The sequence below is a fragment of the Prionailurus bengalensis genome, chromosome A3 (genome assembly GCF_016509475.1).
Source record: "Prionailurus bengalensis isolate Pbe53 chromosome A3, Fcat_Pben_1.1_paternal_pri, whole genome shotgun sequence".
Lineage (NCBI taxonomy): Eukaryota > Metazoa > Chordata > Mammalia > Carnivora > Felidae > Prionailurus > Prionailurus bengalensis.
This window is the reverse complement of record NC_057354.1, coordinates 22,247,088-22,269,982: the sequence shown is the minus strand read 5'-3', so window position 1 is coordinate 22,269,982 and position 22,895 is coordinate 22,247,088. Positions and strand designations below refer to the sequence as shown.

Sequence of the window (22,895 nt, the reverse complement as noted above, 5' to 3'; positions counted from 1 at the left end):
AGTAGAGCACAGACCGCAAGCGGCAAGAGGCCTGGTTCAAATTCGTGTTGTGGGGAGAAGCCTCCCTGCCAGCTCCGGGCCTCCCCCATCCAGCCATCTGGACGGGGGAGGTCTTAGCCAGGGACCGTGGCCCCAGGGAGCCGAAGCCTGGGCCAACACGGGGGCTGGGATCCTTCCTGGCTCCTCCTGAGATCCCCACCCCACTGAGCTGGCATGGGTCTGGGGAGAAGGTGAGGCCAGACTCAGGGCGTGACTTGGGGCAGGGTTGGCTCCGTTCCTGGTCTGAAAGCCTGTGTTAATATGCTAGCCTCAGGCAGGGGCTGGGATAGGCCTGGCACTGTTCCAGCAGACAGGGGCAATCCAGGCCTGAAGTTCTTGTCCCAACAAGCATGGGGCCTATGCAGTGTCAAGCCCTGGTCCGGGCAGTGCTGGGGCACAAGCATGACCCAGGCCCCAACTCTTAACTCCTGGAGCTCTAGGTCTGTGGGTAGAGGTGGGGGGGGGGGGGGGAGTGGAAGGGTTAAACTGAGCATTCCTTGTAGGAAGAACAGATGGGGTCTGTGAAGCTTTGGCCTAGGCTGGAAGGTCAGAGGAGGGACCAGAGAATGAACAGGATTAACCAGGGAGGAGAGGCAGGGAGGACACCCCAAGTGAAAGGGAAAAGAGGAGAAAAGCCTGGAGGTGAGACAGAAGCACAGGTGCGGGGGTGACCAAGATGGAGCTGGGACTGGAGAGGCTGGCGGGGTCCTGTGTGGCTTCCTAAGTATGGGCTCTGGCCAGAGGCCACAGAGTGTCAGTGAAGGCCCAGAGCTGTGTTTTGGAAAGAGGAGCATAAGGGCTCTTATAGGATGAATCGGGAACAGGAGACCAGAGGCCAGGAGCTCAGAGGACGGGATGGTGTGTGGATGAGCCAGGCTCCTCCTGGGCACAGGGGAGGGGGCCAAAGGAGGGGTGGCTGGAGGCGTAGAGGCAGCAGGTCTTGAGTGTGTGTGTGTTGGGGGCGGGGGGGAGGCTGGAATGCCTGGTTTCTGGCTGAAGTGCCTGGGAGGACGGAGCAGCTATCTCTAACTGGGGGGCACAGGAGGGGCCAGTTTCGGGGAGTGGAGGATGTGTTTGTTTAGGAAAAGAGGGATACCTGGGAGACCGGGGTGGGGGTTGGGGAGGTCATAGGGAAAGGCCTGCAGAATGATGAATGGATGGGTGTAGCGGTCTGCAGGACATTGGGGAGACGAGGGCTGGGGAGTGGGGGGGAAAACTGGGTGGTGTCCCTTCTCAGATCTTCTCCTTCTGGCTCTCTGGAGGCAGGGAGCAGGCTTGGCTAGGAAGTGAGGGAGATAATGGCCCTAAGAGCACCCCAAAGCCAGGGGAGACGGGAGTGGGGGACAAAGGGTCCAGCCCCCAGCTTAGGATGGATGAAACATTTCTGGGACGCATGTGGAAACCTACTGGACGTCGCAGAGGACTGAAGCTCCTGTGGCCTGTAGCAGTGACCTGGAGAGCACATCTTCTCTTGGTTTCTCTCCTTCCTAGGTTCTGCAGCTTCTTAGATCCCTCCCCGAGTGAGTGCTTGTCTCACACTCTGCTTCGGGCGGGGAGGGCTAAGGTAAAGTCTAGTTGAAGCTTCGGGACTGTGGGCTCCTCTTGGGCTAGCACTGGCTGTGTCCTTGGCCTTAAACCTAGGCCTAGGGCCAAAGAGCCCCCCCACTCATTACTGCCTCCGCCCGCAGGAAGGATTTGTGGAAGTAAACAGAGTGAGTCAAGGCGAAGGGGGAAGGGGAAGAGGGGGTTCTGGGACGTCCTGGGAGAGAACTGGGCACTTCCCCTGGGAGTTTCTCTCTTCCTCATCAGATGGAGCCAGGAGCAAAATGAGCACCAAGATCCCAGACAGATGCACCTCCAGGGGCCAGCCCACATGAGGCAGAGAGAGGTCAAGCGCACGACCAGTTCACCCTTGAGGACTTAGATTCCCAGGAGCCCTGAGCTGTGGAGCTCTGTGACCAGGCCTTGTACTGCGTGTCCAGGTCAGTCGGGGAGCAAAGACCCACTGTGGTCAGAGTCACAAATAACCTGTATTACTTCCTATTGCCCTAGGAACATGAGCTTACTGTAGAAGACTTAAAAAGTAAAGACAAGCATGGGGGCACCTGGGTGGCTCAATTGGCTAAGCAACTGACTTCAGCTCAGGTCATGATCTTGCAGTTCATGGGTTCTAGTCCTGTGTCGGGCTCCCTGCTCCCTGCTGACAGCCCAGAGCCTGGATACTGCTTTGGATTCTGTGTCTTCCTCTCACTGTCTCTGTCTCCCTCAAAAATGAATAAACAGCATCAAAAATTTTTTAAAGAAAAAAATTTTAAAGCAGTAAGGACAAGCACAAAAGAAAAAAATGATTAAGCTCATGTATGATCCTCTATCCCTGGGACAACTGCTAGAAACCTACTGATGTTTGTCTCTTTTTCCTATGCCCACTTTTTTTTTTTTTTTTAACAGAAATGGGATTATATGTTAATACTGTAACATAATTTAATTTACTAATACAGCATGAACTCTTTCCATGGCAAAGTATATAGATCTACATTGTTAATTTTAAGGCTGCCAACGTTGTCCACTTTATTTTATTTAAAAAATTTTTTTGTAACATTTGTTCATCTTTAAGAGACAGAGACAGAGCATGAGCAGGGGAGGGGCAGAGAGAGAGGGAGACACAGAATCTGCACCAGGTTCCAAGCTCTCAGTTGTCAGCACTGAGCCTAACGTGGGGTTTGAATCCACAAACCGTGAGATCATGACCTGAGCTGAAGTTGGACACAACCCACTGAGCCATCCAGGCACCCGCCCCCCCTTAAAAAAATTTTTTTTTTAATGTTTATTCATTTTTGAGAGACAGAGCTATGTTGTCCACTTTATTAATGAAGTCTTGGGCCAGCTGCACCAGAAATAATAGTAACAACAACAACATATCCGTTTACCAAACATCTAACATGCGCATGTCGAGCTAATCACTGAAGAGCCACAGGAGATGTGTCCTTTCCCCTCAGTTTACAAATGAGAGAAGGGAGGGTGAGGGGGGGTCAAGTGACTTGCCCAAGGCCACAGGGCTATTGAGGCAGGATTCAAAGCCAGGCGTCTGTAGCTGCTCTTAATGATATTTGGCCGCCTGGTTGGTACTCCTTCCTGGGCCCCCATATTTGTTTCCACCCAGAAATTCACATGAATTGGAGCCTTGTGCATGCATTTTACGAGTTCCACTTGGAGGGGGAGGCTTTATATTGGGGTTGGCAGGGCGGGGTGAGGGCAGGCCTCGTCATCCTTCCTGCCGATTTCTTATGGCATCCTGGACGTGTCATTGACCTCTTCCCTCTGCAGCTATGGAAACAATGCTGGCCAGAAAGGGGGAAGGGACGTGCCTAAGGCTGCACTGTGGAGAGATTGCACTGGACTGGGGTCCTGGTTTTCGATTCTGTCCGCCGGGGGTGAACAAAGCGTACGGGATGGACGGACAAGGACATAGGGGTTAGAGGCCCAAGCTCCAAAGGACCATCACTGCTACATCTGTCCTGGCGCAAGTCTTGCCATATAGGAGACCTGTGAATGGGATACAGAGGCCAGGATGGGGAGGGGTGTCTGTGGAAGTCTTCCAGGAGGGGTCCAGGGGCAAGCAGGGTTTGGACAAGCAGAGAGAGAGGAGACGGTGGACCCTATGCACAGGCAGATGTGTGGAGGCAGAAAGGAGAAAGGGTGTGCTGAAGGGCAGGAATAGGACAAGGAGGAGACTGACCAGACAAAGGGTCTGGGAGTCTTTGAGGGGCCAGAGAGGACCCAGAGGCTCCAGGCCTGGCCCTTGGGGCAATCCCCTAGCCACCACAGAGCCTGCCCTGGTAATTCCTAAACAGGAACAGAAGGAGGAAGTTCTATAAGCGACACTCAGCTGGTGAGTGGGAGGCACGACTTGGTTTCGTTTCCAGACCGAGTCCTGGAGTCGTTTGGCTCTGGTGCCCGCCCCCACCCTGGCCCATCCCCTGCTGCCTCTGCCCTCCGCTCAGGTAGTGGTGAGCCCCAAAGCCCAGGGAGAGGCCAGAGGAAGTCCTGTCGTGTGGAAATGCCCTGACGTCTCTTTCTCTGCCAGACCAGACAGTGAATTCCGGAAGCCTGGGCCGCAGTTTCCACTTCCTCTTTGCCTGGCAAACCCTTTCCTATCCTTCAAGACCCAACCTAAATGTCCCTCATCTGGGCGCCTCCCGGAGAAACCCCCATCTAGGCAAGCTGAGAAATGGCTACCTCTCTCAGCTCCTCCAGCCCTCAGACTGAACTTAAAAACAGATGGAAACGGGGCGCCTGGGTGGCTCAGTCGGTTGAGTGTCCGACTTCGGCTCGGGTCATGATCTCATGGTTCGTGAGTTCGAGCCCCACGTCGGGCTCTCTGATGTCAGCACAGAGCCTGCTTTGGATCCTCTGTCTCCCTCTCTCTCTGCCCCTCCCCCACTTGCACTCACTCTCTCTCAAAAATAAACAAACATTAAAAAAATAGACGGAAGGAATCACCGTTCATTGAGTCTGTGCAGTGCGCAAGGCACCGTGCTAGCTACCTCTCAGCCTTGACACTTTATTGGAATCTCTCAGCGTCACTGGTAGTTGGTACAATCAATCACCAGGTGCTCGACGTCACCAGCAGCAGAGTGAGGCCTCGCAAAGTCCCACGGGTTGCAGATGGTGGGGCTGGATCCTTCGGTCATGGAAGTTCATGGCTCCTGGCCCTCTAGCTCAGGATGTTTCAGCGTCTGTTTCCCCTTCTGATTTGAGAATCCCCAAGGGGCAGGGTCTGTGTCCTTGGACACCTGGCCCAAAGAAGTCACTGAGCCAAGGACAAATCTTTGAACCTCTCAACCCACCTTCACCATGATAAGGACATAGGCTGGTGCACTGTATACAGTAGACATTTAATAAATTCTTGTGACATCAAGAAACTTTTATCCTAGTCCAGGCTGTCATAAACTTGCGGTATGACCTTGGGCAAGTCCCTTCCGTTCTTCAGTCTTCAGTTTCCCCAGCTTTAGAAGGAAGTGTTTAGAGACCACTTTCTTGGCTTCCTGCCTGTCCTAAAACCCCCTTTTTTTCTTTTTTCTGGCTCTAGAACATAATGTGGCATATACCCCTATTGTTAACATCTTGCATTGGTATGGTACATTGCTTACAACTAATGAAACAATAGTGGTATATTATTATTAACTAATGTCCACACTTCCCTCAGAGTTCCTTAGTTTTTCCCTAATTTCCCTTTTCTGTTCTAGGATCCCATCCAGGATGCCCCATTTTATTTATTTATTTATTTATTTATTTATTTATTTATTTATTTAAAACATTCTTTTTCAAGTTTATTGATTTTGAGAGAGAGAGAGAGAGAGCGCGCGTGTGCACACGAGCCAGCAGGGGAGCGGCGGTGGGGGTGGGGGGGCAGGGGGAACACCAGAGAGCCTGATATGGGGCTTGAACTCATGAACTATGAGATCATGACCTGAGCCAAAGTCGGATGCTTAACCTACTAAGCCATCCAGGCGCCCCAGATGCCACAGTATATTTAATCATCGTGTCTCCTCCTTAGGCTCTGCTTGGCTGTAACAATTTCTCAGACTTTCCTTGCTTTTGATGACCTTGACAGTTTTAAGGAGAACGGGTGAGCTAATATTTGTAGAATTATCTCTCTACTGGCATGTGTCTGATGTTTTTCTCATGGTTACATTGGGATTATGGATTCCTGGGAAGAAGACCACAGAGGTGAAGTGCTGTTCTCATCACATCTTATCACGGGCACATGTTATCACCATGATTTATCCCTGTTGATGTCAACCTTGACCACCTGGCTGAGGCAATGTTTGTTGGGTTTCTCTACTGCAAAGTTACCTCCCTGCCCCACCTTCCATGCTGTCCTCCTTGAAGGCGGAGTATGGTATTAACATTTTTGCTTCTTTGGTATCTACTTTTCAAAGCCCTCCCACAAAACATTGCTACGGTCCGTCTTTCCAACAAGCCTGGGAGCCTTTGGAGATGAGGTGGAAATGGAGGCTCAGGGAGGGGACTGGGGTGGAGGTCAGCAGTTGGGCCAGGCTCCATGTGTCCCACCTCTCCCTTCTGGATGTGAAATAGGTGAAGGCTGTGAAGGCCAAGGCTCACAGAAGGTCTGGGCAGGACAGAACCGCCAGAGTATCATTCTCAGAGGGGCTTGAATTCTGCCTGGGTTTGCATTCGAGGTCCTGCACTCCCTCACTGTGGCATGTCCCCTCACTGAGCCTCAGTTTCCTCATCCGTACAATGGGAATCACAGTAGCTCCTACCCCATAGTGCTGTGAAGAACAAACAAGTACACACAGGGCCCCAGAACGGAGCACTGGGCAGGAAGCTCTGTGCACAGTGACGGTGAGCTGGTGCTATGATGATTATTTTTACAAGTATTCTTTGAAGCCCTCCTGTTGCAGGCTGTCTCCTGTGTGCTCAGCAGGCTCCTAACCCCCTCTGATCTGTGGGGTCACGGCTCTGGCTGCAGATTTCCTCCCTGCCCTCTGCCCTCCCGCCAGGCCAGGCGGATCAAGGGCCCGGCTCTTTTTCATCTTTTCTCACAAACATTCTGAGACATGGTGGAAGGAGGCCTGGGCTGGAGTGGGGCCTGCCTGCCAGAGATGCCCCGTGTGACCTTGGGAGAGTGTCTGTCCTTCTCTGGTCCTCCACCGTGGCCTGAAGAGAGTGGTGGGGTGTGTGGCTGAGTTTCTTGGCTCTTGGCCTTCACAGGAGCCTGGTGGGGCCAGGTGCCTCCCTTCTCTTCACATGGGCAGGTCTTTTCTGCCTGTGACATCCCCTGTCCTGTCACCAGACCCTGGGCTGGACAGAAAAGCATTTGAACCTCAGGCTTCCCGTCTGTGAATTGGCCGTGCACACACAGAAGGTGGGGCTGAGAGGATTTTGATTGTGTGGGGCTGCACTCAGTGGTTAACACCTTGGTTTGCTTGGGCTCCACCCGCTTCCCTTGGCTGGAAGGTGGGTGGATGCTGGAGGAACATGCTGGAGATTGGCCACACTCCTGGCAGCTGGCCTCTGAGGGAGAACAGGCTCACCTGCTCCTAGTCCTTCTGACTCTCCTGGGGCGAGGCACACTTCTCTAGTGTCTCGTGTTTATGCCTTCAGGCTGGTCTGGCCTGACTCCCTGGAACTCCGGTGCACACACACCAGGTGAGCCAGGGACCTGGCTTTAACTGGCTCAGCCGTGGCTGCCGTCAGCACAGAGGCCTCCAGACTGCTCCTCCCCACCCCTCAATCTGTCTCCCACTCAGTGATCGCATATCTCCTCAAGCCCTTCTCTGCCCACAACCCTCCATGGCTCCCCGGGGCCTCTGAGATAGATAGAAGCCAAGCCTGGCATTCAGGGATCTTCGGGGCTCACCCCAGCCACACTTCCCACCTCACTTCCCCAACTCCAGCCCCCATCACGTGCTCCGTTAGCGCTGCCGCGGCCATAGTTCCAAACACAGCAGTGGTTTGGGCCTGTGTCTTTGTTCATGCTGTTCCCTTCGCCTGGAACACCATCTCTCCTCAGGCTCCTACACTCTCCATAGAAGAGTATGGCATTACACATGCTGGGGGGCTCCCCTGGGCCCCTCCAGCCCCCAGTGCTTGCTCCATCACCATGCCCAGTGTGCGGGTCCCACTCGCCTCTCCCCGAGGCTGTGAGCAACTCCAAGGCAGAGACCAGACTTGGTTTGTTCCCCGCTGCATCCCCAGCCCCCAGCACAGACCCTAGCACCTAGATGCTCGGTAGATGCTTGGTAAATACTGAGTGGCCAGAGGACGGAAGAGTAAGGCTTGGCCAGGCACTAGGGCATGGAGAGCATTGCTGGCAGAGGGGCCAGCAGGTACGAGGCCTCCGGGTGGAATGATCGGCTCTGACGGAGTGGCTGCAGGGAGGCAGGCTTGACAAGGAGGGAAGGCCACCAGGACCTGCGTAGGAGGCCCGAGTGGCTGGCAAGAGGCACTGAAGAACTGGGCATCTCTGTGTAAACTGTAAAGTGCGGTGTCACGGAAGGTGCCAAGCCCACTCCAGAGCCTCAAGCTAGAGCCTGCCTACTCTTCCACCCTATTCTTTCACACTGAGCCCAGTGGTTTTGAACAGGCAATTTGTAGTAGATCTTCTGGGGAATGACAGGGCTGGTCTGGAATTTCCCGCTGAGAGTCTGTGACGGGTCAGCTTCCCAGTCGCTGTCGCTGTGGCTGTCAGAGGGTGAGCTGGGCTGGGGGTGGGCGTGGCAAACAGGCCATTGAGTCAGAGTTACTGGTGGGGGGTGGTGCCTCAGATCCCACGTGGCGGGGAAACCAGTCTCACCCAGGGGACTGTCGCCAGTCGTGCGGAGCCAGGCCTTGCCCCACACCTTCCACCCTGTCCTCTGTGTAGCTTTGACTCAGGTTGGGTGTCAGAGGGATGAGGAGGTTTCCAGAGACATAACATGTTGATATCCATAATATCTGTCATTTGCTGGGTGCTTTGGGTTGGGAGATTGTCCTCGTGGCTTTCTAGGCCTGGCCCAGGGCTTTGTATACTGTTGGTGGTCAATGAACGTTTGCTGTCCGTTAACGATGATGAATACTTTGCAGGTATTAAGCAATGAGTTGCTGTTCTACTAACAAGGTTTTAAACAAAATAATGCACAAAGAGCCACTTATCCACCAGGCTAGACCAGTGGGACTCTTGTATCTGCATAATCATGGAAGTTGGTACGGTTGTTTCCCCCAGTATATTGAGGAGTAAATTGAGGTTCAGAGGGCAGGGTCATGCAGTCAATGGAGAGTTGGAACTTGAGCTTTTGTGGATGTCCCTATCTCTCTGGCCAACTGGGCAGTATCTGCTCTGTGCTGGGCACGGGTCAGGCCATAGTCCCTGCCCTCGGGGTGGGGACAGACATACCCTAGATGGACTTGCAGTGTGCCTCCATCAGGGGTTTGTCAGGAAGCATGTCCCGGAGGAGGTGGCACTTTTTCAGGACCTTGATGAACAGCAGGGGTTGGGAAGCGGGAGATATGGGGCAAGTATTCTCCGCTGGCTTACAGCCTGAGCAAAGGCCCAGAGGGGTGGTTTGAAAATAACAAACACTTCCAACACTCAATAATGAAACCATTGTGCTGGCCACATCCTCCTGAAGGGCCTCCTGAGAACCTCAGCCTCTGAGCCAAGCCTCAAAACCAGTGATGGCTCCAGGTGGAAGGCCACATCTGTGCTTGAGAGCCAACATTTGCCCCAGTCGTCCCCCACTCCTCCAAGAGCGTGGGTAGGGGTATGACTAATGAGGGCTCTCACATACTAAGTGTATATCACCTATTTCATTTTCATGAGAGTCTTCTGAAAGGAGCACTATCTTTAGCCCATATTGCAGATTGGCATACCGAGGCTTACAGAAATGGCATGCTAAACATCACATATACAAGAAGTGGCAGAGTTGGGACTTGAAACCAGGTATGTGGGTCCAAAGTCTGTGCTTTTAAAGCCCTCTGTCATCCCAGGCCCAGAAGAGGCCCGGAACTTTCAGTTGAACTCCTGGGGATGAATGTGATGTACTTGTAAATATTTAACAATTAGCTCACTGGCAGGGAAAAAAAAAGCCTTTTTTTTTTTTTTTTCGCTTACTTCCAAGGTGAAAATATTCCCACCGACCGTGGCTAATATCAGGCTACCAAGGTGACATCGTTGAACTGTTGGAAAGAGATGAGCCCATTTAGCTCCTGCAAGGGGTGCCAAGAGTTGGTTCCAGCACCCACTGGATGAATATCCTGTCCCTGGCCCAGTGGGGCCCGGAGAGGCCTTCAGGAGTGAATAAGGGCTGAGAAACTTGCTCCTCCAGCAAGGGGCCCGCCCAGAATCCCAGGAAATTGTGGTTAATCTTTAAGCCAGCCCTGCAAACAAGTGCAAGCCATTTTACCAGCCCGGGCTGGCTTCTGGTGCTGGCTCTGCTGCTGGCCTACTGTGGGCCACTTCCCTCTCTGGCCTCAGTTTACCGACCATAAGAGCTACCATTAGCTGAGCACAAGTTCAGCCACCCTCACACTTGTCCCTTCTCACCTTCTCAGGAGTCCTCTGTGACCATGTTCACTTCTGTTTTACAGGTGAGGGGACTGGGCTGGGGAAGCTGGTGGATTGGTACCAGGTGCAGCAGGTGGGCAACTCGTCTAGATTTGAACCCAAATCAGTCTGGCTCTAGGCCTTGCTCATTCCTGATCTCTTGGAGGCTCTATTGTACTCTGAGGCCTTTGCCTCCTGTATTCTAGGCTTTCCCTCCCAGCTCCTCTTAGGAGAAGCCTAGGCCTGGTGCTATTTGACCTGGCTGGGCCTTAGTTTCCCATCTGTGAAATGGGAGAACTTTCAGAGGAGAGAGGAAGCAGGTGGTGGTATTTAAAACTGGATTCAGGCCCACCCTTCCCTAGGCCATGATTCCAGGAGGGCAAGCGAAGAGCCAAGGGTGGGGTGCCCACCCCTAATAGGGCAGTTCTGGAGCCTGGGCCAGGAGGCGGTGGGGGTAAAGTGGTTGGCACAGTGGTTGGGGGAGCCTCTGTGGCCCGAGGCAGCATTTCCTTATTGTCTCCTTTTTCTGCTAAGCTCCTTGCCCCCTGCGTCCAGATATAATTTGCCTCTTTATTTACTTAGAAGTGTGATTGCCACTAAATACCAGCTTCAGCCCCCTCATAAGCAGGAAGACCCAGAACTCAGTGACTTCTGATGAGCTGCCTTAGTTACTGTTTTGTTTTGTTTTTCAATGCACATTAAAACGAACACACATCTATTAAAATAAATGTTGCTCTTCCCCACACGGTGCCTCCAGCACCCCCGTCCCTACTTTGGGAAACACAGGTCAAGGCCAGGGTCCAAGGCCTGGTTCTTGTCAGGTGACTTCTTTCTCTGTGACTCAGTGTCTTCATCTGTAAAATGGGGACAATCATCAGCCCGCCCAGCCTAGGCGTTGTTAGGAATAGAGCCTAAAGTCGACCTGGCCATTAGCATGGTGCCTGGCCAGGAGTGAGGGCTCCATCAGTGCTAACATGATTATTATCATTACCCGTAATTGCGAAAAGAGGTGGATTTGGGGTGAATAGGGTGGGTCGACTGGGGGCAGTTGGGGAGGGCATTTTGGGGTCTCACAGGGCGGGGCGCTCTCACCCGGCGGGGTGGGGGCAGGGTTTCTGTGCCTCCGCCCCCTGCCCTGCCCCTCCCGGACCCCTGGCTCCAGTGGGTGGGGGACCCGCGTGTGGGTCTCTCCTAGGTCACCGGCGGGGAATCGGTCCCCGCACGCTTCCTCGTTCCTCCTCCTCCCGGCGGCCTGCCGGGCCCCTCCTCCCTGCTCGCGCGCTCCCTCCCTCCTCTTCCCCTCCCCGGGCCGCCGCCTCCTCCTCTCCTCCTCCCTTTCTCTCTCGATCTGTCTCTCCCGGCCCGGAATCCATTCCGGCCTGGGAGCCGGAGCGGCCAAGGCCGCCGTCTGCCCGACCCCCTGGCCGTCCGGCGGTCCGCCCTCCCGTGCGTCTGTCTGCCGGTGCGCCCGCCTGCCGACCGGCCCAGGTGAGCGCCCCCCGCCCGTCCGCGGGCCCCCAGTCCCGGCCGGCATGGGGGAACCCCCGCGCGGGACCACCGTGGCGTTGGGTCGCGGAGCCGCGGGGGCTCCTGTCCACCCCTCCAGCCTCCGCCCCCGGGTCCGAGCCGCGATCCCGGAGCGCTGGGCGGGCGCGCGGGGACCTGCCCGGCGCGGCCTTTTGTTGTGATGCCGCGGGGGAGGGGGCTGGGCGGGGGGCTCAGGGGTCCTGTCCGCGCGGGGACCACCGCCGACTCACCCTTCCCCTACGAGCCCCCTGAGAGCGGGAGCCGGGCCGAGCCCCCCGGCCGGGTCTAGGCCAAATCTGAAATCTGAGCCTGTCGGCGCCGCCTCTGGCCGCGGCTGCGGGGCCTGGCGCCCCCGGCCGGGGATGGGAGGTGGAGAGGGGGCGGGCAGGGTGGGCCTGGGGGCGCCAAGCCAGGGGCGCCGGCCCGGGCACCAGGACTTCCCTATACTCCTGGGGCTTTGGGTTGGGCCTGGTGCCGCCGGCCTGGAAGGGACTGGGCCACGCTGTTGGTCCCCGCTACCCCCAGCCCCCCAGCCTCGCCCCTGGCAGACCCAGCCGCCTGCCTGCTCAGAAGTTGGCAAAAGTTTTGGGTTTTCTCCACCAGGCCCGGTCCATCTGCCTGCCTGGGCTTCGGTTAGGGGTGGGTTTGAGTCCCCAAAGGGGCCACCACTTGCCCTGCTCTGTGTGGTCAAACAACTGCTTACCTTCTCTGATCTGGGGGTCCTGATCAGTGGCAGGTGGGTCTGGCTGGGACTACTGGGCTGCTGGAGGGTTGGGGGTGAACAGAAGAAGCTCACCTGTGGGGTATCAGTTCCGCCTCGGGGGCCTTTAGGCTGATGGCACAGTGGGCAGAGCAAGTGCGTGACCTCAGATGAGGCTCCCTGAGCTTCAGGACCTCTACAACTGGGGCAGTGGTCCCTGGGTCACCTGGGGTGAGTCCAGGCCCAGCCACAGTGCCGCTGAGATCGGGCTTGGTTTCGAGAATAGGCCAGGCTGGTCCTGTCACTGACCCTTTTCTCAGCCTCCTGGCCAGGCAGACGAGACACCAAGGCTTCTTGGCTCACTGGGTGACCCGGGCCAAGGGACTGCCCCTCTGGGTCCCCCCATGGAAGGGGGGCAGCGTGTATGTACTTCACCATGCAGGAGCCTGGTGTGTAGTTGGTGCTCCCTAAATGAGCACTTCGCTGGATGAGTCGCCTAAAATGGGTGGGGGCCGAGGGCGCTGGCCCTAGTGGGGCTCGTCTCCAGAAGAGGATGGATTGGTGTCCGAAAAGCCACTTCATAACCCCTGGAGAAAGAAACAGGTCCCGTACAGTCCTGCCATCCGGCAGCTGTGTGACCCTAAGCAACTCACTGCCTCCTCAGGCCTCAGTTTTGTTGAGTATAAAATCGGCCCAATGGAGAAACTGAGGCTTGGAGAGGGGAAGTGAGTTGGCCAAGCCCACACATCTTGAAGCTGGGTCTACACTTCAGAGACCCCAGCCTGGCCGCCCTTGCACCCCTCCGTTGTTGGGGGAGCAGGGGTTTGCCAGTACGGGACCAGGCACGCAACAGTGTCGGAAAAGACTGTACTGATAGTGACTGTGTGGAAGCCACGAGGTCCTTTTGGTGATGTGGTCTTTCCACCCAGGGAAGTGACTTGCAGTGTGTCACCTCTCTCAGCTGACTGCCTGCCTAGGCCCTCCTGTGTGGCCCCTGGGCTTTTCCTCCTGAAGGTGTCCCTGCCAGGACTGTCCTCTCCTCCATGAGCTGCTTATCTGTTCTTGCTCTTCAAGGTTTAGCTTCAGGCCCGCCTCTCCCAGGAAGGCTCCCAGGCTCTGTCCTCCACTGCCCACCTCTTCCTGGAGCATGAACTCTCCCTAGCTCACGCGCAGTGCCTTCTTTTGCTTCTTTGTGACCTGGGAGGGGTGGGGGGATGTCTGTCTCCGCCAAGCCCCAGGAGCCAGGGAGGGGATGGCTCAGTGACCTGCTGACAATGCCCCCCCACCCCAGCCCCCTAGGTCCTCAAATGACCTCATTTTCTCAAACCTGCCTCGATGCAAACATCCATGACCCTGTATGAGCATCTGCTAATAACCAGGAGTTTCAAACTCAGGCTGAGCGGTGTGGGGATGGGATCAGTAGTGAGAGTTGTAGGAGGCACGAGGAGGCGTCCAGGAGGTGGTGCTGAGGGAGAGCAACAGTTTGCTCCAAGTTAAGGAGAGATGGCACCCTTTCTCCCTTTGTTCAGACACTTCCCAGGGCCCCTGGGGTTGATAAGTCCTTGCTGCAGAATTGCAAACAGGGTCCCTGGTCTCCCAGATATTTGAGTCTAGAGGGTGAGCCAAGTATCAAACAAGTTGCCAAATAAATTAATATATAATCACAGATGTGATAAGGGCCCAGAGAGAGAGAGAGAGGCGTGGGGTGCAGAGGAATCTGGAAGGAAACATGTAGGAGTTGGCCAGGCATGGAGCTAGGAGAAGGGCTTGCCAGGCAGCGGGAACTGCATGTGCAAAGGCCCTGAGGTGGGGGAGTGTGTGTTGTTATGGAGAAACAGTGGGAAAACCTCTGAGTCTGGAGCACAGAGAGTTAAGGAGAGTGGGTGAGAGGTGAAATGGGGGTGGGTGTTATCAGCAGGGCTGGACCATATGGGGCTTTGTAGGCTTTGGGGGGGAGTTTGACCTTCATCTTCACACAAGGGGCTAATTCGTGTCCCCTGTGTGAACAGACCCATGTTGGAGGCCAGGGGTACAGAGCTGGCCAAGGCATCTGGTAGAAATAGATCTGTGGGGCTGGACTCCCAAGTATTCTGTGAGGGCCTAGATCAGGAGTCAGGAGGAGGAGGCATTTGAGGCTGGGCTTTGAGAGTGGAGTAGGAGTTCACTGGTAGGAAGACGAGAGGGTGGCTGGAGGTTGGGAGTGGGGCAGGGAGCAGGCAGGGGTCAGCTGGAGACCAAAGGTATGATAAGGGCTCAGGAGTCAGGTCTGCGTTCATGTTCTGTCTCCACTCGTTGTGCATCTTTGGGTCATTTACTGTATCTTTCCGAGAGTTATGCCTTCTTTGTCTCGAAAATGGGGACAATAAATATCTCCCTATCAGGTGACAATTAAAGGAGGGCCGTATGGCCCCAGTGCCTGGTGCCAGTAGGTACGTAGGAAAGGGGACCTGCCTTGAGTGACGTTACACTGGGTGGGTCGGTGGGCCCAGTGGGTCTGGCCATACCCGCTGTGTCATGAAGGCCTTAAGTGGACGAGCTCACAGAGTCTGAAGGGGCTGGTCTGGGCAGGCATGGCCTGGGAAGGGATATTCACAGACAAGGCCACCCATGTGCTGGGTGATTTGAGTCCTGCTCTGCCCTTGCTGTGTGAGGAGGCTGAACTGGGGAGAGCATTTATTGGGTCTAGCTCGGCCCCACTTTGAGAAAGCCTGCCTTACCTGAGATTGGCCCATTTTCCAGATGTAAATACCAAGACCCAGAGGGGAGAAGCCGCTTCCTGCCCAGGTCGTGTGGCCCCCACACCTCTATCTCCCTTGGGTCTCTACAGCCCTTTACTTCCCCTCCACTACCGCCTTATCTCCACGGTAAACCACTCTGGTTTCCACTCAAGCCACTTGGTGGGGGGGAGGGGTACTTCCTTTGGGACACCTCAGTTTCCTCATCGGTCAAGTGGCATAGTATGAGTCATGGCTCCTAGGATGTCCCACAGGGACCAAAATAAAGCATTCAGCACACATTAACTAGATAAATAGAGACGGGGAAGAACCAGACGCTACTCAAGTCCTTCCTCGTCTGGCAGCTAACAGCCCCTCCCTGCGAATCAGTTTCTGAAGCTGTGAAATGGGCATGGGGCTTACACTTAGTAAGGCCAAAGGGAGATTGGGATGAGATTGTACCTGCCTTTACCTGGCCATTGGCTCTGCACCACAGTTCTGGAAAGGTAGGCCCAGTACATGCTTCCTTGTGTTCAAGGCCCCGTTCCCACTGTGTGTCCAAAGGCAAGGCGCTTAGCCTCTCTGAGCATCAGCCTCGCACACCTCCCTTGTGAAAATGAAATCCACTAATTTCTCCCAGTGACTTGAATCTACTGGATGTTCAGTGACTGGGACGTCTTTCTCCCTTGCCCTCCCTTGTGGGGGCTCAGATATTACCCACCCTTAGGATGGCCCAGGCCTGCACTGCTGTGCTGAGAAGCATTCTGAGGCCAAGTCTTGGCTTCATGGGAATGAGTGCTGGGGGAGATTAGTAATGTCTGCCATTGGCAGAGGAGTAGAGCATGTTGTACGTGTGCCATGAGTTTGTCATTCCTGATCTATTCTGACCTTCTCTTTTCACAGATGGGGGAATTGAGGCCAGAAAGACCCAGGACATATTATCCAAGCTGGGAGAAAAATGCACATCTCTTGTCTTTTGATCCAGGGCTCTCCCGACTCAGCCAGCCTGCCCCTTCCCACAGGACAGCCTGGGTGGGGAGGAGTCCAGGGACAGATGACTGGGGAGGATCCCAGAGCTGGAAGCAAAACCCCCCATTTCTCCCCCTCCTTGCTATAGGACTTTGAACAAGTGACTCCTCTCTAACCTGGGCCTCAGTTCCTCTCCTCCCCATAGACTAACCAGAGGAGTTCCAGAATAAAATGAGAAGCTAAAGGAGAGGAGAAGCAGATGATCTTGGCCAAGTTCCCTCCTGCCCCGGTCCTCAGTTTCCTCCTCTGTGCAGTGAGAACTTTTCCCTCGCTGAGGCTCTATGATGGGGATCCTGGCCAGCGAGTTCTCCAGGGCAGGCATGACTGAGTCTTCTTAGCGTGCATGTAGGCTTTTTGAGACTGCGGGAATGAGTCCTGCGAGTCCTCAGACCCACTGGGCTGCGAGGCCAACAGAGATGGACTCCTGGTGCTAGGAGTGGAAATCAAGTTCGGATGGTGTCAGAAAACTAGGCCTCGGCAGATCTGATTGCCTTCTCCTGGCCTGCCCGGATTTGCTGCCCCGTCTTTCAGTGTATCTGATGTGGATGTCCTCATGTTGTGCCCTCTCCAGCCAGGTCATAGCACGGTGGCCCATTCTATCCTTTGCCCCAGCCTGGCGTGGACAGAACTTTTGTTCCTGTTACACAGAAAAGCAAACTGAGGCTCAGAGGGGCCAAGGGCTGAGGCCACGGTCGCCCAGCACGGTAAAGCGTGAGCCCAGGCTTCTGGCGGCTGGGTGACTTGTAGCATCTGATTCCCACGGAGTGTGCACCCAGCTTTCCTGAAATCTCTCCCAAGGTTTAGGGTTGGTATGTTGCTGGGGGCAGGCGACCCTGACTTTCGGGGCTTCTGGTTCTGGCTGATGGATCTCTACTCAGATCTGCAGTATCGGATCTTGCAGGGGGCCCCCAGCTGCCCGGATTGGCATCTCATGGGTGCTCCATGGATGCTCATGGCATAGAGGGAGTAGAAGTAGCAAGGCTCTTGGAGCCACTCGGTTCTGGGTTCGAATCTTGATTCTGCCGTTTGCTGTGTGGGATTGTGGGACAGCAATCGCTTGGAGCCCTAGTTTCCCTGTCTTTGAAACGGGACGACAGGGCCGGTGCCAGCTCCGATAAGGGGGTGTGAGGATCAGATGAGCTAATGTGTGTCTGCTCTGGCACAGAGCCTGCATACAGTAAGTGCTTAATATTTCTGCGATTAGGAAGGTAATCCCCTGACGAGGTGGGAATTCGGGACGGGAATTGCGGGCCAATTGATCAGGGAATCCCTGGGGCTGAGTCTGGGCACCTGTATCTGTGGCAGCCTTGTCCTACGGGACGTGGCTGAGGGGATGGTTAACCAGAAACAGACAAGTTTTGTGACTGGGTAGACTGGAAACCACCAGCGCCATCTAGCCTCCCCGAGCCCGGCTCCTGCCTCAGCTGACCTGTGACTTGCCCATCTGTGACGTGTCAAGGCCTCCCAGTGTCCTAATCCCTGGCATTGAAGGCCTCCTCACTGAATGGGTCTCTCTCTGTGAAGGTGACCACTGATGGAGCCGTGGGTGCTTTGCCCCTTTGCTTGGCCTGAGAGGCAGGAGCTGTTATTGCCCCAATGCTTTCTGTGGGGAAGGAGCTGTGGCTCAGAGAGAGGCCAGGTGGGCCCGGGCTCCACAGCAAGGGCTCCTGGAGGTGAGCTCTTCCCAGCCCCACCCCGGTCACTCCTACATTTTCCTTTCACTCGGGTGACCCCTTAGTCTTTCTGAACCGTTGGCTGTCTTCCTGTGTGCCCGAGCTGTCCAGCCTCCGTGCCTTGCCTCTGTGGGCCCGCTGCCCAGTGGTCTGCCGTCTCGCAACTTGCCAAGGCGGCTAAGATGCCTCTGCCTCCAGAAAGTTCTTAGTGACCACCCTCTGTCCCCCCACCCGACTCGTTCTTCCCTCCTCTGCACCCCGCTGCCACTCTCTGCCCTCCCTCATGGCTCTGACACATTCTGCCTTAGACAGCAAGTCATAGGATTCTTTTTTGCCTCTCAGGCAGTAAGGCGGTAATCATCACTCCAAGGGTGCCGCACTTCACAGTTTACAAAGCACTTTCCACAGTCACCTTTGAGTACCCCCCAGCACGGCTAGGCAGATGGGGAAACTGAGGCCTCAAGCTCAGGCTCACCCCAGCTGCTCTCTCCGCTTGAGCTGACGGGTCTGAACCCCGCCCCCGCTGCCAAGAACCCCCAATCTCCTGAGGCCAGAACCCCTCTCTCGGAGCCCCAAGAAAGGATTTGGAGGTTCAGAGAGGCGAAGTGACTTGTCTAAAGTCACGTGGCCTGGAAGGCCGGCAGAGCTGAGAAGGGGCGGATTGTGCCCACGTTCCCACAGCTTCTGAGTGGAGAATCAGATGTAACCGTGATCCTGAGGGAAAAGTGACCAGCCCCTGGGGTTCCTTCAAAAGTCATCGGCTCCCTCAGCACATGCTTGAGCCCGTGTTCGGTTGCGAGTGCTTGTCCTCGTCCTCAAACCTAGTCCTCACAGTGTCTTGCAAGGCATCAGTTCTGGCCCTGTTTCACCAGAGAGGAAACCGAGTCTCAGACAAGCAGAGACTTGCCCAAGGTCACGCAGTACATGGATTTGGACTCAGGGCCCCATGAACACTATGGGTCTACCCTGCCTCATCCAGGCTGGGCCCTTCTTTGCCTCCTGTCTGACCCCTGACCCTCCCTCAGCCCCTGCTAGGCATTCCTCTCAGGACAGAGAGGCCAGGAGACTTCTCTGGGGAGCCGCCTGCCTCCAACCCCAGGGCTTCTGCACCTCCAACTGCTGTCACCCACAAGCTCTGTGACTTTGGTGAGTCAGTTCACCTCTCTGTGCTTCAGCTTCCCTACCTGAAAAAATGCGCCTAATGACCGTATCCACGTTACGGGCTTGTTCTAAGGATCAAGTGAGGTGCCTGATGTCCTCAGCAAAGCCGGCACATAGCACACCCTCAGTAAATGTTAGCCGCTATTTTGTTATAATTCGGATCAACTTGAAGAGGAAAGGATTGACAATCCCATTCTCCAGATAGGAAGACCGAGACTCGGAGGAGGGAAGTAGCATCCACCAGGCCACAGGGGGATGTCACAGCTAGAAAGCTCCTGGGGCACATCCCACTTTCCAGACGGGGCAACTGTTTCCTTCTGGGATTCAGTTTTCTCATCCGTGCGGTGGGTTTGTGCATGTTGTGGGGAGATAGTTCTATCGCATCAAAGTACTGTGGTTCATCCATCAGTAGCCACCCTAGGGAGAGGGGAGAGGGGCTCCTCTTCTATCTGGGCTGGCGGGGCTGTGCCCTGTGCATTTTGTCCCTGAGTTTTGCCAAGTTCTCAAGCTTCGGCCCGTCTAGGAGGCTGAACTGGGCCCAGCCAGACCTTCTGGGTGCCCCGTGGCTGCTGACACCCAGGTCCCTCCACATCACCTGTTCCATCTGCCTCCTGTGCTGCGTGCCCTGGGCAAATGGCTTCTCTTATTGAGCCCCAATTTCCTTATCTATGAGATGGGGGCAGGGGTCTTTTCTTCACTGGGCAGTTGGGAGGACTGGATAAGCTCATTTCCCCCCAAATGCCCGCCTGCGCCAGGTTTATAGGAAGTACCCAGCTAGTGGTTATGGTTATAAGGATGGGCAGGTTTCTGACTGGCAGGAAGGAGGTACAGCATTCCAGGCAGAGGACCCATGTGAGCAAAGTCTCAGAGGTAGGACAGTTTAGGGAGCACCCGGTAGTTAGGTGGGGGTAAGTGGGAGAGGAACACCAACTTCCAGGCTTTGGACTGACCTGAGGCAAGTAGGCAGGGTGTCAGCAGTGACTGAGGTGATGTTGACCTTCCTGCCCTCCAAACTGTAGCGTGGCTTTTGGAGGCTTGGGAGCAGCCACCTGTGATCCCCACCCCCATCCCTGCCAGGTGTTCCCGAAGGCCCTGGAACCAGATGAGCCACAGTTCTATTTGGGGACAATTCTGCTGTTCCCGTTTCTCTCCTGTGCCCTAGTTTTAGAAACGACGTGGGTTTGGTTACCAGTTGGCCATTTGCAGAAAGCACCCCCGCCCCCCTCCCCCGCTCCGCCCATACCTTAGATCTGTGGGCAGCGTGGGCAAAACAGGACTCATTATTGCCTTTGGGGGTTGTTCCTGGCCTCTGTCCCTGGATTCTCTGGGCAGGGAGTTAGCAGCTGGACTCTTGATTACCTGCGGCTGGTGTCGGGGCTTGTGCTGGGTGCTGGAAACCCCAAGGGATGTGTTCTGGGAGCAGCCAATGCTCTGGTGGAGCTGGACACAGACATTGATCATTGTCCTACCACAGGGTAGGCACATATGAACTGTGGCAGCCCGTTACAAGGCCAGAAGGGCTTCCTAGAGGAGGTGATACCTGGTCTGAGTCTTAAAGGGTGAGCAGGAGCTCAGGAGGGAAAAAAGAATGGTGAGGGAGGGCATGGGTGAAGCTCTGGTGGTGGGAACTCGCCTGGCATGTGCAGGCATAGGTCATGTACAAGGCAGTTGGAAGGTTGACCAGGCAAGCCCTCAAACCCTTGCCAGGCTTTGCTGAGGTCTCCCGCTGAAGGTGCGAAGGGAAGACAAAGAGAAGGGTCAGACTTGGGCTCCGGTGCTCCATTACTGTTGCCGAGTGAAGGTAGCTCATGGGGGCTGGGGTTTCAGATAGGGATCGAGAACCCCTATCTGGGGCAGAAGGTGGGAGCCGGTTGGGGCCTTGGAGGGAGCAGGCCAGGAAGGACTTCCTGGAGGAAGTAATACTGACAGCTTGAACCAGGGCCTGAAGGTGTGATGTGAGCAGCTCCTCTTGTCCGAGCCCTGAGCAGTGGTATTGACTTGAGAGGCGGCTGGTGGCCGTCAGTGGAGAGCCCGAGGGCCTGCTCGGGGGTCTACATGCTGTCCTCAGGCATGAGGAGAGACTCCTGGGCAGGACTGACTTGTCAGGCACTGTGGGCGTTCTGTCGGCATCGTGGCTTTGGTGAGGTGGCCCTGGAGAGAAGGTGGGTGCTAGCCAGACAAACGGGATTGATGGGGGAGCAGTGAGGAGGGGGTGGGGGCCTCTGTCCCCTCTCTGCCTCCTCATACATCCTTTCCCTGCAGAAGCCTGCCTGGCAGGAAGTGGTGGAGACGTGTTGGGGCCTGGCTGGCCAATTCCCAAGGTGCCTGGGGCATGGACTGGGTGTGGGGCAAGGGCTCTGGGTTCAGGGCCCGACCTCCTTCCCTTGTTGGGTAAACCTTGCCAGGGTAAGGGTCTCCCCACTTGGGTGCAGGGCTAGGCATGGGTGCCCATTTGTACCTCCAGAAAGGCCCCTCCACCCTCTTGAACCCAGAGGGTCTGTGCTCCAGGCAAGGTGAGTTGAGAACCATGACTGAAGATTCTGGTGCCAGATGGGTGTGGGTTTGAAACCCAGCTTCGTTCTCTGCTGCCTGGGAGATCTTGGCCAAGTATCTCTGCCCTTCGGAGCCTCAGTTTCCTCATCTGCAAACACGGAGGTCACCCTAGAGCCTCCCTCCTAGGGCTTAATGAGGTTTCAGGGACCCCAGCCCCTGGGGTCTGGCTTTGGAGCCATTGGCCCAGCTGACCAGGGGTGGTGGGACCTGCTGGGCGGCTGAGGGGTGGCTTCTGGTCTGCCCCAGGCTCAGCACAGGCACTGAGGACAAAGCCCCTTTGTGGTAGGACAGATGGAGCCCGGGAGCCCCCCTCTTCGGACCGGAGGGCCGCCGCCTGCCCCTCCTCCTCACTCAGTTCCCCGGAGGGAAGGAGGTTCCTCAGACAGAGAAGATGGGAAATGAAAGTCGGGTTGTGCAGGAGGAGAGGCTGGGCTGGCTGCAGCTGCTCAGGCCAGAGCCTGGCTGGTGAGCTTGGGCGGGTCTGCGCCTGCTCTGGGCCATCTTCTCAGGGCCCTGGGCATCCCTGGCAAGTCCCAAGCCCACTGTGTGGGCCCAGTTCACTTATCCGTTCGTCGTCGTCTGTCCGCCCATCCATCCATCCATCCGTCCATCCTTCCATCCACCCATCCATCTATTCAGTAATTACCAGGCATCTACTCCATGCTAGGCCCTAGGCTTTTGGCCAGTGGCCGGACAGTGCCCAAGCATCCCAGCTGTTAACTCTTGAATGTTACACCCACTGCAGCATATTCAGCCGTGAGTGAGACAGAAGTGGCCCCTGTCCTCGCTAGATGTGTACCCTCACTATGTCATCAGAGCTGCGGTCCACGCTAGGAAGGAGAAGTTGAAGGTCCTCACTCCATCCAGCTGGGGGAGGTCAGAGAGGCCTTCTGCGAGGAGGGACAGCTTTGGAAACAAGACTCAAAGACAGAGCAGAGTTGTCTGGGTGTGTTGCCATTTGAACAGGTGGTTAGGAAAGGCCCCCTGAGCAGGTGATGTGTGAGTAAAGCGCCCGAAGGAAGTGAAGGAGCGAGGGGTGTAGCTGTCCAGGGGTGGTGTGCTCTGGGTAGGGGGGCCAGCAGGTGCAAAGCCCAGGGCAGGCGCCTACTGGGTTCTTGGGGTGAGGGGGAGCAGCACACCGAGTGAGAAGGGCAGAATAAATGAAAAGGGGTAGGACTGCTAGAGTCCTCTCTAGGGTTTTGGAAGCCCCTGTGAGGACTTTGTCCTTTGTCGGTTAGGGGCTGTGAAGGCTGTTAAGTAGGAGTGATGGTTCAGACTGACATTTCAGAAGGGCTCTCTGCCCCCAGGTGGCCAGCTTGGAGGAGGAAGCTGGGCCTGAACTAGGGGGTGGCCGTGTGTTTGGATTCAGGATGTGTTTGGAGGTGGGACTGACAGGGCTTGGAACTGAGTTACATGGGGGCGGGAGGAATCATCTTTCCTCTCTTGGG

The 22,895-nt window shown here is 55.8% G+C and overlaps 1 protein-coding gene across 3 annotated transcripts in view; it reads left to right on the top strand.

Annotated features, from left to right (window-relative positions):
• The first annotated feature begins 11,270 nt into the window (after positions 1-11,270).
• SRC (SRC proto-oncogene, non-receptor tyrosine kinase) overlaps positions 11,271-22,895 on the top strand; it is a 51,305-nt gene continuing 39,680 nt past the window's right edge. The window contains exon 1 of one of the 3 annotated variants that reach the window (XM_043602409.1): positions 11,271-11,578. The gene's annotated coding sequence lies outside the window, so the exon portion shown is untranslated. The remainder of the gene's footprint in view (positions 11,579-22,895) is intronic. The other 2 variants (XM_043602410.1, XM_043602411.1) reach the window with 2 other exon arrangements.